This window comes from Hyperolius riggenbachi, chromosome 3 (genome assembly GCF_040937935.1).
Source record: "Hyperolius riggenbachi isolate aHypRig1 chromosome 3, aHypRig1.pri, whole genome shotgun sequence".
NCBI classification, from domain to species: Eukaryota; Metazoa; Chordata; class Amphibia; order Anura; family Hyperoliidae; genus Hyperolius; species Hyperolius riggenbachi.
The window spans coordinates 15134783-15148741 of NC_090648.1; the positions used below are offsets into that span (position 1 = coordinate 15134783).

The 13959-nt window shown below is 45.5% G+C and overlaps 1 protein-coding gene across 1 annotated transcript in view; it reads right to left on the reverse strand.

The window, feature by feature from the left end:
* The window catches only part of ENO3 (enolase 3), a 118364-nt gene extending 105165 nt beyond the window's left edge, over window positions 1-13199 (reverse strand). The window contains exon 1 of the mRNA XM_068273898.1: window positions 13107-13199. The gene's annotated coding sequence lies outside the window, so the exon portion shown is untranslated. The remainder of the gene's footprint in view (window positions 1-13106) is intronic.
* Window positions 13200-13959: the final 760 nt, after the last annotated feature.

Consider the following 13959-nt stretch of genomic DNA (forward strand, 5'->3'; position numbering starts at 1 on the left):
GTGTAATATTGTATGATATCTTCTCATGGGACAGCACTGCAGATATGACACTGTGATACAATGTAAAGCAGTCAGTGTACAGCTTGTATAACAGTGTAATATTGTATGATATCTTCTCATGGGACAGCACTGCAGATGTGACGCTGTGAGACAATGTAAAGCAGTCAGTGTACAGCTTGTATAACAGTGTAATATTGTATGATATCTTCTCATGGGACAGCACTGCAGATATGACACTGTGATACAATGCCAAGCAGTCAGTGTACAGATTGTATAACAGTGTAAATATTGTATGATATCTTCTCATGGGACAGCACTGCAGATGTGACGCTGTGAGACAATGTAAAGCAGTCAGTGTACAGCTTGTATAACAGTGTAAATATTGTATGATATCTTCTCATGGGACAACACTGCAAATGTGACACTGTGATACAACGTAATGCAGTCAGTGCTCAGCTTGTATAACAGTGTAAATATTGTAGGATATCTTCTCATGGGACAGCACTGCAGATGTGACGCTGTGACACAATGTAAAGCAGTCAGTGTGCAGCTTGTATAACGGTGTAAATATTGTATGATATCTTCTCATGGGACAGCACTGCAGATGTGACGCTGTGATACAATGTAAAGCAGTCAGTGTACAGCTTGTATAACAGTGTAAATATTGTATGATATCTTCTCATGGGACAGCACTGCAGATGTGACGCTGTGATACAATGTAAAGCAGTCAGTGTACAGCTTGTATAACAGTGTAAATATTGTATGATATCTTCTCATGTGACAACACTGCAGATGTGACGCTGTGACACAATGTAAAGCAGTCAGTGTACAGCTTGTATAACAGTGTAATATTGTATGATATCTTCTCATGGGACAGCACTGCAGATGTGACACTGTGATACAATGTAAAGCAGTCAGTGTACAGCTTGTATAACAGTGTAATATTGTATGATATCTTCTCATGGGACAGCACTGCAGATGTGACACTGTGACACAATGTAAAGCAGTCAGTGTACAGCTTGTATAACAGTGTACATATTGTATATGTTCTCATGGGACAGCACTGCAGATGTGACACTGTGATACAATGTAAAGCAGCCAGTGTACAGCTTGTATTACAGTGTACATATTGTATGATATCTTCTCATGGGACAACACTGCAGATGTGACACTGTGATACAATGTAAAGCAGCCAGTGTACAGCTTGTATTACAGTGTACATATTGTATGATATCTTCTCATGGGACAGCACTGCAGATGTGACGCTGTGATACAATGTAAAGCAGCCAGTGTACAGCTTGTATAACAGTGTAAATATTGTATGATATCTTCTCATGGGACAGCACTGCAGATGTGACGATGTGATACAATGTAAAGCAGTCAGTGTACAGCTTGTATAACAGTGTAAATATTGTATGATATCTTCTCATGGGACAGCACTGCAGATGTGACGCTGTGATACAATGTAAAGCAGTCAGTGTACAGCTTGTATAACAGTGTAAATATTGTATGATATCTTCTCATGGGACAGCACTGCAGATGTGACACTGTGATACAATGTAAAGCAGCCAGTGTACAGCTTGTATAACAGTGTAAATATTGTATGATATCTTCTCATGGGACAGCACTGCAGATGTGACGATGTGATACAATGTAAAGCAGTCAGTGTACAGCTTGTATAACAGTGTAAATATTGTATGATATCTTCTCATGGGACAGCACTGCAGATGTGACGCTGTGATACAATGTAAAGCAGTCAGTGTACAGCTTGTATAACAGTGTAAATATTGTATGATATCTTCTCATGGGACAGCACTGCAGATGTGACGATGTGATACAATGTAAAGCAGTCAGTGTACAGCTTGTATAAAAGTGTAATATTGTATGATATCTTCTCATGGGACAGCACTGCAGATGTGACACTGTGATACAATGTAAAGCAGTCAGTGTACAGCTTGTATAACAGTGTAATATTGTGTGATATCTTCTCATGGGACAACACTGCAGATGTGACGCTGTGATACAATGTAAAGCAGTCAGTGTACAGCTTGTATAACAGTGTAATATTGTATGATATCTTCTCATGGGACAAGACTGCAGATGTGACACTGTGAAACAATGTAAAGCAGTCAGTGTACAGCTTGTATTACAGTGTACATATTGTATGATATCTTCTCATGGGACAGCACTGCAGATGTGACGCTGTGATACAAGGTAAAGCAGTCAGTGTACAGCATGTATAACAGTGCAAATATTGTATGACATCTTTTCATGGGACAGCACTGCAGATGTGACACTGTGATACAATGTAAAGCAGTCAGTGTACAGCTTGTATTACAGTGTACATATTGTATGATATCTTCTCATGGGACAGCACTGCAGATGTGACGCTGTGATACAATGTAAAGCAGTCAGTGTACAGCTTGTATAACAGTGTAATATTGTGTGATATCTTCTCATGGGACAACACTGCAGATGTGACGCTGTGAAACAATGTAAAGCAGTCAGTGTACAGCTTGTATTACAGTGTACATATTGTATGATATCTTCTCATGGGACAGCACTGCAGATGTGACGCTGTGATACAAGGTAAAGCAGTCAGTGTACAGCATGTATAACAGTGTACACATTGTATGATATCTTCTCATGGGACAGCACTGCAGATGTGACGCTGTGATACAATGTAAAGCAGTCAGTGTACAGCATGTATAACAGTGTAAATATTGTATGACATCTTTTCATGGGACAGCACTGCAGATGTGACACTGTGATACAATGTAAAGCAGTCAGTGTACAGCTTGTATAACAGTTTAAATATATGATATATTCTCATGGGACAACACTGCAGATGTGACGCTGTGACACAATGTAAAGCAGTCAGTGTGCAGCTTGTATTACAGTGTAATATTGTATGATATCTTCTCATGGGACAGCACTGCAGATGTGACGCTGTGATACAATGTAAAGCAGTCAGTGTACAGCTTGTATAACAGTGTAAATATTGTATGATATGTTCTCATGGGACAGCACTGCAGATGTGACACAATGTAAAGCAGTCAGTGTACAGCTTGTATAACAGTGTAAATATTGTATGATATCTTCTCATAGGACAGCACTGCAGATGTGACACTGTGATACAATGTAAAGCAGTCAGTGTACAGCTTGTATAACAGTGTAAATGTATGATATATTCTCATGGGACAACACTGCAGATGTGACGCTGTGACACAATGTAAAGCAGTCAGTGTACAGCTTGTATAACAGTGCAAATATTGTATGATATCTTCTCATGGGACAGCACTGCAGATGTGACGCTGTGACACAATGTAAAGCAGTCAGTGTACAGCTTGTATAAAAGTGTAATATTGTATGATATCTTCTCATGGGACAGCACTGCAGATGTGACACTGTGATACAATGTAAAGCAGTCAGTGTACAGCTTGTATAACAGTGTAAATATTATATGATATCTTCTCATGGGACAGCACTGCAGATGTGACACTGTGATACAATGTAAAGCAGTCAGTGTACAGCTTGTATAACAGTGTAAATATTGTATGATATCTTCTCATGGGACAGCACTGCAGATGTGACACTGTGACACAATGTAAAGCAGTCAGTGCACAGCTTGTATAACAGTGCAAATATTGTATGATATCTTCTCATGGGACAGCACTGCAGATGTGACGCTGTGATACAATGTAAAGCAGTCAGTGTGCAGCTTGTACAGCAGTGTAATATTGTATGACATCTTCTCATGGGGCAGCACTGCAGATGTGACACTGTGATACAATGTACAGCAGTCAGTGTACAGCTTGTATAACAGTGTAAACATTGTATATCTTCTCATGGGACAACACTGCAGCTGTGACACTGTGATACAATGTAAAGCATTCAGTGTACAGCTTGTATAACAGTGTAAATATTGTATGATATCTTCTCATGGGACAGCACTGCAGATGTGACACAGTGATACAATGTAAAGCAGTCAGTGTACAGCTTGTATAACAGTGTAAATATTGTATATCTTCTCGTGGGACAACACTGGAGATGTGACACTGTGATACAATGTAAAGCAGTCAGTGTACAGCTTGTATAACAGTGTAAATATTGTATGATATCTTCTCATGGGACAGCACTGCAGATGTGACACTGTGATACAATGTAAAGCAGTCAGTGTACAGCTTGTATAACAGTGTAAATATTGTATATCTTCTCATGGGACAACACTGGAGATGTGACACTGTGATACAATGTAAAGCAGTCAGTGTACAGCTTGTATAACAGTGTAAATATTGTATGATATCATCTCATGGGACAACACTGCAGATGTGACACTGTGATACAATGTAAAGCAGTCAGTGTACAGCTTGTATAACAGTGTAAATATTGTATGATATCTTCTCATGGGACAGCACTGCAGATGTGACACTGTGACACAATGTAAAGCAGTCAGTGTACAGCTTGTATAACAGTGTAAGTATTGTATGATATCTTCTCATTGGACAGCACTGCAGATGTGATGCTGTGATACAATGTAAAGCAGTCAGTGTACAGCATGTATAACAGTGTAAATATTGTATGATATCTTCTCATGGGACAGCACTGCAGATGTGACGCTGTGATACAATGTAAAGCAGTCGGTGTACAGCTTGTATAAAAGTGTAAATTTTGTATTCAGTGCTATCCCAGGAAAAAATATATACAACATGCATCTGCCAGGAGGGGGAGGGGCAGAGATGTTCTGCAGATCTCTAGAGAGGTCAGTGATGGGATAATCTGCAGAATATATACAATATGTATCTGTCAGGAGGGGGAGGGGCAGAGCAATGTTCTGCAGATCTCTAGAGAGGGCAGTGATGGGATAATCTGCAGAATATATATAATATGTATCTGTCAGGAGGGGGAGGGGCGGAGCAATGTTCTGCAGATCTCTAGAGAGGTCAGTGATGGGATAATCTGCAGAATATATACAATATGTATCTGTCAGGAGGGGGAGGGGTAGAGCAATGCTTTGCAGATCTCTAGAGAGGCCAGTGATGGGATAATCTGCAGAATATATACAATATGTATCTGTCAGGAGGGGGAGGGGTAGAGCAATGTTCTGCAGATCTCTAGAGAGGTCAGTGATGGGATAATCTGCAGAATATATACAATATGTATCTGTCAGGAGGGGGAGGGGCGGAGCAATGTTCTGCAGATCTCTAGAGAGGTCAGTGATGGGATAATCTGCAGAATATATACAACATGTATCTGTCAGGAGGGGGAGGGGCAGAGCAATGTTCTGCAGATCCATAGAGAGGTCAGTGATGGGATAATCTGCAGAATATATACAATATGTATCTGTCAGGAGGGGGGAGGGGCAGAGCAATGTTCTGCAGATCTCTAGAGAGGTCAGTGATGGGATAATCTGCAGAATATATACAATATGTATCTGTCAGGAGGGGGAGGGGCAGAGCGATGTTCTGCAGATCTCTAGAGAGGTCAGCGATGGGATAATCTGCAGAATATATACAATATGTATCTGTCAGGAGGGGGAGGGGGCAGAGCGATGTTCTGCAGATCTCTAGAGAGGTCAGTGATGGGATAATCTGCAGAATATATACAATATGTATCTGTCAGGAGGGGGAGGGGCAGAGCGATGTTCTGCAGATCTCTAGAGAGGTCAGTGATGGGATAATCTGCAGAATATATACAATATGTATCTGTCAGGAGGGGGAGGGGCAGAGCAATGTTCTGCAGATCTCTAGAGAGGTCAGTGATGGGATAATCTGCAGAATATATATACAATATGTATCTGTCAGGAGGGGGAGGGGCAGAGCAATGTTCTGCAGATCTCTAGAGGTCAGTGATGGGATAATCTGCAGAATATATACAGTATGTATCTGTCAGGAGGAGGAGGGGCAGAGCGATGTTCTGCAGATCTCTAGAGAGGTCAGTGATGGGATAATCTGCAGAATATATACAATATGTATCTGTCAGGAGGGGGAGGGGCAGAGCAATGTTCTGCAGATCTCTAGAGGTCAGTGATGGGATAATCTGCAGAATATATACAGTATGTATCTGTCAGGAGGGGGAGGGGCAGAGCAATGTTCTGCAGATCTCTAGTGAGGCCAGTGATGGGATAATCTGCAGAATATATACAATATGTATCTGTCAGGAGGGGGAGGGGCAGAGCAATGTTCTGCAGATCTCTAGAGAGGCCAGTGATGGGATAATCTGCAGAATATATATACAATATGTATCTGTCAGGAGGGGGAGGGGCAGAGCAATGTTCTGCAGATCTCTAGAGGTCAGTGATGGGATAATCTGCAGAATATATACAGTATGTATCTGTCAGGAGGAGGAGGGGCAGAGCGATGTTCTGCAGATCTCTAGAGAGGTCAGTGATGGGATAATCTGCAGAATATATACAATATGTATCTGTCAGGAGGGGGAGGGGCAGAGCAATGTTCTGCAGATCTCTAGAGGTCAGTGATGGGATAATCTGCAGAATATATACAGTATGTATCTGTCAGGAGGGGGAGGGGCAGAGCAATGTTCTGCAGATCTCTAGAGAGGTCAGTGATGGGATAATCTGCAGAATATATACAATACGTATCTGTCAGGAGGGGGAGGGGCAGAGCGATGTTCTGCAGATCTCTAGAGAGGTCAGTGATGGGATAATCTGCAGAATATATACAATATGTATCTGTCAGGAGGGGGAGGGGCAGAGCAATGTTCTGCAGATCTCTAGAGAGGTCAGTGATGGGATAATCTGCAGAATATATACAATATGTATCTGTCAGGAGGGGGAGGGGCAGAGTGATGTTCTGCAGATCTCTAGAGAGGCCAGTGATGGGATAATCTGCAGAATATATACAATATGTATCTGTCAGGAGGAGGAGGGGCAGAGCGATGTTCTGCAGATCTCTAGAGAGGCCAGTGATGGGATAATCTGCAGAATATATACAATATGTATCTGTCAGGAGGGGGAGGGGCAGAGCAATGTTCTGCAGATCGATAGAGAGGCCAGTGATGGTATAATCTGCAGAATATATACAACATGTATCTGTCAGGAGGGGGAGGGGCAGAGCGATGTTCTGCAGATCCATAGAGAGGTCAGCGATGGGATAATCTGCAGAATATATACAATATGTATCTGTCAGGAGGGGGAGGGGCAGAGCGATGTTGTGCAAATCCATAGAGAGGCCAGTGATGGGATAATCTGCAGAATATATATACAATATGTATCTGTCAGGAGGGGGAGGGGCAGAGCAATGTTCTGCAGATCGATAGAGAGGCCAGTGATGGTATAATCTGCAGAATATATACAACATGTATCTGTCAGGAGGGGGAGGGGCAGAGCAATGTTCTGCAGATCTCTAGAGAGGTCAGTGATGGGATAATCTGCAGAATATATATACAATATGTATCTGTCAGGAGGGGGAGGGGCAGAGCAATGTTCTGCAGATCGATAGAGAGGCCAGTGATGGTATAATCTGCAGAATATATACAACATGTATCTGTCAGGAGGGGGAGGGGCAGAGCAATGTTCTGCAGATCTCTAGAGAGGTCAGTGATGGGATAATCTGCAGAATATATACAATATGTATCTGTCAGGAGGGAGAGGGGCAGAGCAATGTTCTGCAGATCTCTAGAGAGGTCAGTGATGGGATAATCTGCAGAATATATACAACATGTATCTGTCAGGAGGGGGAGGGGCAGAGCAATGTTCTGCAGATCTCTAGAGAGGTCAGTGATGGGATAATCTGCAGAATATATATACAATATGTATCTGTCAGGAGGGGAGGGACAGAGCAATGTTCTGCAGATCTCTAGAGAGGTCAGTGATGGGATAATCTGCAGAATATATATACAATATGTATCTGTCAGGAGGGGAGGGACAGAGCAATGTTCTGCAGATCTCTAGAGAGGTCAGTGATGGGATAATCTGCAGAATATATACAATATGTATCTGTCAGGAGGGGAGGGGCAGAGCGATGTTCTGCAGATCTCTAGAGAGGTCAGTAATGGGATAATCTGCAGAATATATACAACATGTATCTGTCAGGAGGGGGAGGGACAGAGCAATGTTCTGCAGATCCATAGAGAGGTCAGTGATGGGATAATCTGCAGAATATATACAATATGTATCTGTCAGGAGGGGGAGGGGCAGAGTGATGTTCTGCAGATCTCTAGAGAGGTCAGTGATGGGATAATCTGCAGAATATATACAATATGTATCTGTCAGGAGGGGGATAGACAGAGCAATGTTCTGCAGATCTCTAGAGAGGTCAGTGATGGGATAATCTGCAGAATATATACAATATGTATCTGTCAGGAGGGGGAGGGGCAGAGCGATGTTCTGCAGATCTCTAGAGAGGTCAGCGATGGGATAATCTGCAGAATATATACAATATGTATGTGTCAGGAGGGGGAGGGGGCAGAGCGATGTTCTGCAGATCTCTAGAGAGGTCAGTGATGGGATAATCTGCAGAATATATACAATATGTATCTGTCAGGAGGGGGAGGGGCAGAGCAATGTTCTGCAGATCTCTAGAGAGGCCAGTGATGGGATAATCTGCAGAATATATACAATATGTATCTGTCAGGAGGGGGAGGGGCAGAGCAATGTTCTGCAGATCTCTAGAGAGGTCAGTGATGGGATAATCTGCAGAATATATACAATATGTATCTGTCAGGAGGGGGAGGGGCAGAGCAATGTTCTGCAGATCTCTAGAGAGGCCAGTGATGGGATAATCTGCAGAATATATATACAATATGTATCTGTCAGGAGGGGGAGGGGCAGAGCAATGTTCTGCAGATCTCTAGAGGTCAGTGATGGGATAATCTGCAGAATATATACAGTATGTATCTGTCAGGAGGGGGAGGGGCAGAGCGATGTTCTGCAGATCTCTAAAGAGGTCAGTGATGGGATAATCTGCAGAATATATACAATATGTATGTGTCAGGAGGGGGAGGGGCAGAGCGATGTTCTGCAGATCTCTAGAGAGGCCAGTGATGGGATAATCTGCAGAATATATACAACATGTATCTGTCAGGAGGGGGAGGGGCAGAGCAATGTTCTGCAGATCTCTAGAGAGGCCAGTAATGGGATAATCTGCAGAATATATACAATATGTATCTGTCAGGAGGGAGAGGGGCAGAGCAATGTTCTGCAGATCTCTAGAGAGGTCAGTGATGGGATAATCTGCAGAATATATACAACATGTATCTGTCAGGAGGGGGAGGGGCAGAGCAATGTTCTGCAGATCTCTAGAGAGACCAGTGATGGGATAATCTGCAGAATATATACAACGTGTGTGGTCTGCTGTTGCGGATTGTAAATAGGAGGTTGTTGTGTTTGCCATCACAGTTTAGTAACTTACACACTCCTGGGAGTTGTGGTTCACCATGAGCTTGCTGGGCAATCTGTAACACTTGGGAGACTTTCATAAGACAGGTACTCCCCCCCCCCCCCCCGCCCCCCCCCCCCCCCCCCCCTGCAGTAACATTATAGCAGCAGCTGGGGTTGTGACATGTTATCTTTAGTCAGATCTCCCAGCACATACCTAAGTTCTTACTTCTATCACCTCCCCCCTCTAACTTCCCTTCTTCTTTCTATTTCTCTCCCCCCCTCCCCATTTCCTCTCCCCTCCCCCTCCTCTCTTCCTCTTTCACCCCCCACAGCTCATCTGTCTCCCTCCTCTGCTGTCATCTGCCCCCCATTAACCCTTTCTGGTAAAGTTTAGTGTTCAGCAGAGTTTAGTAAAGTTGCAGAGAGAGTGGCAGGACTTCCTGTCGGGGTGTGGCGGGCGTCCTTTCAGGGGGTCAGACCGCATCAGTGGAGGGGTGTCATATCTGTAGAATGAGAGGCGTGTGACTGGCGTATGACACTCATTGTGCTAAGTGAGATGTCTGCACTTCCTGCCAAACCGCTCAGGAAACGGTAAGCAGGGCGCACAACAGGAAGCGCTAAACCCGCTGCTTGTATGTTTCCATAAGGTGACAAGGATTCCTGTATTGTCTTATTGCTGTATGTCTCCCCTAAATATTGTCTGTAACCTTAACTAATGTCCAGCTCTGCGTAATATGTTGGCGCTTTATAAATACAATAAATAAATAAATATAAGGGCATGACATCTATACTAAACTATGCAGAGTGCACAACTGTGTGCTGAGCCTTCCGCCTGCAGGGTGACACAGCCCCTCCTCCTGCAGGGTGACACAGACCGAAAAGCCAGTCTCCTGTCGGACTCAAAGACATAAGGGAGCTACCAGTATGCCCCTCCTCCTACAGGGTGACACAGACGGGAGCTGTCAGTATGCCCCTCCTACTGCAGGGTGACACAGACAGAAGGGAGCTGCCAGTCTGCCCGTCCCCCTGCAGGGTGACACTGACAGAAGGGAGCTGCCAGTCTGCCCCTCCTCCTGCAGGGTGACACAGACAGAAGGGAGCTGCTAGTCTGCCCCTCCCCCTGCAGGGTGACACAGACAGAAGGGAGCTGCCAGCCTGCCCCTTCTCCTGCAGAGTGACACAGACAGAAAAAGGTGATATGTTTGCCCCTCCTCCTGCAGGGTGACACAGACAGAAGGGTGATATGTTTGCCCCTCCCCCTGCAGGGTGACGAAGCCAGACGAGAGATGTTAGGCGGTGTGCTGTGGTTTCTGAGTCATGTGTAAACATTGAGATAATGACTATAAATATCTCTCTCCATATAACAAAGCATTGCCAGAGTGTGACATCAGCAGCAGAGAGAGTACAGGGCTGAGGTCAGGAGATCTGCTGTGGATTCCGGGGGATAAACATAGCCTGCTCTCTCACCGGATCAGCCTCTCCGCTAATACCGCCTGGCGGGAGCACAACCTCCCCCCCTCCCCCGAGAAATGTGCGCTGATCATACAGGGCTGTATGTCTGTACTGAATATAAACATGGACTCTCTGGTCTCATCACAGCCATGGGCAGGGGCGTATCTGGGTTATATACAGCCTATGGCAAACACTGAAATTTCCCCTCCCCCCCTTCCCTTCTGTATGAATCCTTAGTGATTGTTTCAGATGATAGTTTGCCTCCAATTTACATACCAACGAGCTGATTCTTTTGCATCTGTACACTGACCATATAGGGCAGTGATGGCTAACCTTGGCACTCCAGCTGTGGTGGAACTACAAGTCCCATGAGGCATTGCAATACTCTGACAGCTCTAACTATAACTCAGGGAGGCAGAGGCATGATGGGATTTGTAGTTTTGTCACAGCTGGAGTGCCAAGGTTAGCCATCACTGATATAAGGGGATCACTGATATAAGGGGATTTTAGGACCATTGCAGTCCCTTACACACTCCAATGAGTTCTGGGTCACCATGAGCTTGCTGGTTAGTCTGTACCCCTCTGATATAAGGGGACACAGGAACCAATAACCACTACACTGATTATGTAGGGGAACACAGGAACAGCTAACCATTACACTGGCTACATAGGGGAACACAGGCAGGTGACATGTGAACAGCCAATCATTACACTGACCACATAGGGGGGCAGAGAAACAGCCAATCATTACACTGACCACACAGGGGGGCACAGGAACAGCCAATCATTACACTGACCACATAGGGGGGCAGAGAAACAGCCAATCATTACACTGACCACACAGGGGGGCACAGGAACAGCCAATCATTACACTGACCACACAGGGGGGCACAGGAACAGCCAATCATTACACTGACCACATAGGGGGGCACAGGAACAGCCAATCATTACACTGACCACATAGGGGGGCACAGGAACAGCCAATCATTACACTGACCACATAGGGGGGCAGAGAAACAGCCAATCATTACACTGACCACACAGGGGGGCACAGGAACAGCCAATCATTACACTGACCACATAGGGGGGCACAGGAACAGCCAATCATTACACTGACCACATAGGGGGGCACAGGAACAGCCAATCATTACACTGACCACATAGGGGGGCACAGGAACAGCCAATCATTACACTGACCACACAGGGGGGCACAGGAACAGCCAATCATTACACTGACCACATAGGGGGGCACAGGAACAGCCAATCATTACACTGGCCACATAGGGGGGCACAGGAACAGCCAATCATTACACTGACCACATAGGGGGGCACAGGAACAGCCAATCATTACACTGACCACACAGGGGGGCACAGGAACAGCCAATCATTACACTGACCACATAGGGGGGCACAGGAACAGCCAATCATTACACTGACCACACAGGGGGGCACAGGAACAGCCAATCATTACACTGACCACACAGGGGGGCACAGGAACAGCCAATCATTACACTGACCACACAGGGGGGCACAGGAACAGCCAATCATTACACTGACCACATAGGGGGGCACAGGAACAGCCAATCATTACACTGACCACACAGGGGGGCACAGGAACAGCCAATCATTACACTGACCACATAGGGGGGCACAGGAACAGCCAATCATTACACTGACCACACAGGGGGGCACAGGAACAGCCAATCATTACACTGACCACACAGGGGGGCACAGGAACAGCCAATCATTACACTGACCACACAGGGGGGCACAGGAACAGCCAATCATTACACTGACCACACAGGGGGGCACAGGAACAGCCAATCATTACACTGACCACATAGGGGGACACAGGCAGGTGACATGCGAGCAGCCAATCATTACACTGACCACATAGGGGGGCAGAGGAACAGCCAATCATTACACTGACCACATAGGGGGGCAGAGGAACAGCCAATCATTACACTGACCACATAGGGGGGCAGAGGAACAGCCAATCATTACACTGACCACATAGGGGGGCACAGGAACAGCCAATCATTACACTGACCACATAGGGGGACACAGGCAGGTGACATGCGAGCAGCCAATCATTACACTGACCACATAGGGGGGCACAGGAACAGCCAATCATTACACTGACCACATAGGGGGGCAGAGGAACAGCCAATCATTACACTGACCACATAGGGGGGCACAGGAACAGCCAACAACTGTTCCCGTGTCCCCCTATGTGATCAGTGTAGCACAGAGACAGCAGGAAGGGCTACTGGGATAATTAGCTGAAGATTTGCTGCCAAATATTACACTGTACCTCGTATGCCTGAATCCAGAGATCTGGCTGCTGCGGCCTAGACACCCTCCAAGCCAGACTAGCAGTAAACAGCTGTGATGTCATATCCTGTCTGATAAAGTTGACAGGTGATAGCCAGGAGGCAGGGCTTCTGTAACTAGGGGTGGTCTCCATAAACAGAGTAGTGGGTAGAGAAGGGAAGTCCGGATCTTTTCAATGATTCGGATGATTCGAATCGGATCATTGAAAAGATCCGGATCTTTGATCCGAATCTCGAATCATTTTTACTAGGGAAGCATTCAGGGGTGAAATGACTAGCAGGACAGGACTTTCCTGCGGTGGACAGAGAAGGGGGGGGGGGGGGGGACACAGAGAAGGGGAGAAGATGGACAGAGAAGGGGAGGGGGCTGGACACACAGAGAAGGGGAGATGGTGGACAGAGAAGGGCAGGGAGTGGACAGAGAAGGAGAGAAGATGGACAGAGAGGAGCAGGGAGTGGACAGAGAAGGGAAGAGGTGGACGAAGAGGGATGAGCAGAGAGCAGAAATGTTTTTTTGCACACATTACCCACGTGTTGCAATCATATGCTTTAAATATATTTCACCTATATGTGCAATTGTGCATCTGCATATTGTGAATGCAAACGTCTCACAGTGAACGAAAGCATTCCCCTTTTCTCACCTCAAACACATAATAAATTTAGGGAGAAGTTAAGTGCAGACTGTGCAGCTGTTTAGAGCAGTGCAGGAGGATCATATTGCACGCAATCACAGTGCCTGTCCTGTCATTCTAGCCCAGCACGCTGTCTGCAAAGTTACTGCACTGTGCTTCTGAGCCAAAACTTTCCCATTTGTTCACTATGCAGCACTCTACG